Raw genomic sequence first — 2,490 nt, 5'->3', positions numbered from 1 at the left:
CCGTATAGATGTGTTCGTCTTGAGTAGATAGAAACAAACTAACAAACTTCATGTGATTTGGTTGAGTCTAGACAAAGATCTTAAGATTTATTGTGGACAGTTTACGGGTTAGGTCACTTGGGGACGATGAACGGATGTCGTCCAATCGCGCGTGTATCCAACGGACGGAGGAGATCAAGGCAGACATACTCTTGATGCGTGAACCGCGGATCGCGTGACATGCCTAGGTGGAAAGCACAACTAATGGGAGCGCGCGCGTCGTCTTTCGGAGCTGCCTATGATCCAGTCAGCGCCGCGTGGATAAGTAGATAAATAGGTGTTTCTTGAATTAAATTAAATGTCAGAGCTTTAAAAATTTGTATCTTTGCATAGAAAATTCATAAAAATAAAAAAAAATAATCTCTTGCTCAGTGAACAGAGGAGAATAAGGTGGACCAAAAAATAAAAATTATTTGTCAAGTATATGATTTTTAATTAATTAAATACTTTATGTGGTATTTCAATTCTCCATGACTAAATATGACTCACAATGACTTGAAATTTCTAAGGTTTATTTCTCATCACAAAGGGGATATTCTCTGATTTTTCCAAGGTCAGATGACATCTCTATGCTTCTAGCCCTAATTTTCAAGCTACGGTGACCATTTTGGCTTATTTTAATTATATAAATAAAAATATTATTTGGAAACTTATGAGGATAATCTTTGTAGGTTTCCTGTGGTCAGAGAAGTCTAGGAAAAATATTATAATGTTTTGAATTATTTTGTACATTTCTATATTTAATCAAATGTATACACTTGTGCTAATTTATGTAAATTATATACATAAAAAATTGACAAAATCAATTCCACATTGTGCATAAAAATTATTTTTACTTCTTGTAAAAATTTAAAAATTATTTGACTTAGTTTAAGCAGTAAAATTAATTTTTAAAGAAACTTTGTATTTTTGTACAAAAGTACTTATAATAAATTAAATATGCTTAGAAAAATCATGAAAAATAATTTATGAGTTCCTTGTGATCAGGGGCATTTAATAAAAATAAAATATATTTTTCTGAAAATATGTCATTTTTAAAGTGTATTTTGAATTTAAAATAATTAAAATAATAAAAAATTTCAAAAATGCAAAAGTTGGTTCAAAATGCGTACAAGTTTTCCTTGATCACTTAGAATTCATTATGATATTTTCCCTAATTTTTTTAAGATAAAAAATAATTTTAAAAGCTTAAAAGTGAATTTTCTTTATTTTCTCATTAAAATAATTATAATAAATAATTAAAAATCATAAAAATAAAAAATTTGATTCTATGAGTTTTCTGAACTCTGAGAAGTCTAATAAAAATATAAAAACAATTTTGGTAATTAAAACATTATTTTCTATTGAATTAAATCATTGAAACTGATCCAAAATTAAATAATAATAATAATAATTTAATTCAAAAAAATCATGAAATTTTGTCCAAGTATTTCTCTGACCTAAGGAAACCTCTAATAAATTTCTCATAAATAAAAAATTTTATTTTGAATAGTTAAATAAATCAATTTTGAAAACCCTATTTCCTGAATTTAAAAAATTATTTAGATTAAATTAAATTAAAAAATAACACAAAAAAAATACATTATTCTCTTCTGATGTTTCAATTAACTCATAAATATGCCACTTCGAATGCTCAAGTCATTTGAGTTGTGTTTAATGAGTTATGAGGTAAAGTACCTCAAGGGCAAAATAATCATTTTAGATTTTGGTTCTTAATCAAAATTTAGGATTAACCAAGGGAAAATGAGAAATTTTGATCTTAATGAACATGTTTGGATGATTAAAATACAATGAGATTAAAAGGTAGAAACTCACTCACCACCTTTGCACAACACCAACAAAATCATAATTATCTTAATTTTCATGACTTGGAAGTCAATTAAGATCAAATGATTCTAAAGTGATGGGCTTAAGCTAGAAATACGTTAGTTTACTTTTCTTAAGCCCAAAGTTGAGGATGATGTGATCATTTAATAAAAATACATATCACTTAAATTAAAATTTTGATAATTATCATTCTACCTATCATGATTGTTAAGGGTTTAGTAGTGATATAAGCTCGATGTCTACACTCAATTGATCGGATTTAGAAGATAACATGATTAGAAATTAACATCTTTAAACACTACATGCTTGACCTTATTTGTGGGCACCACAATCTTAAATGACTTTAACTTGCCTTAGGGGCACCCACTCACATAACTTTTAAATGAAACATCAATTGATTAATTGAGTATCCTATCCTCAGGATAATTAAATTGTCAAGTTTCATTGAGCAACGGGGTAGTCACACTTCGACCTCGGATGATTAATGGAACAATATGATAAGTTCAAAATGAACTCGAAATATTTCAAGAGATCTTCAAAGTGGTCCAGGGTCATGTCTCGATCATTTTGAAATTTATTGGACATTCTGAAGGGCAAATTGGACTTGCCATATTTTTGTTCTAA

Source organism: Phalaenopsis equestris, unplaced genomic scaffold (assembly GCF_001263595.1).
Source record: "Phalaenopsis equestris unplaced genomic scaffold, ASM126359v1 Scaffold233707, whole genome shotgun sequence".
Classification (NCBI taxonomy): Eukaryota; Viridiplantae; Streptophyta; class Magnoliopsida; order Asparagales; family Orchidaceae; genus Phalaenopsis; species Phalaenopsis equestris.
The sequence above is the reverse complement of the archived record's forward strand: the minus strand, read 5'-3'. Positions refer to the sequence as shown.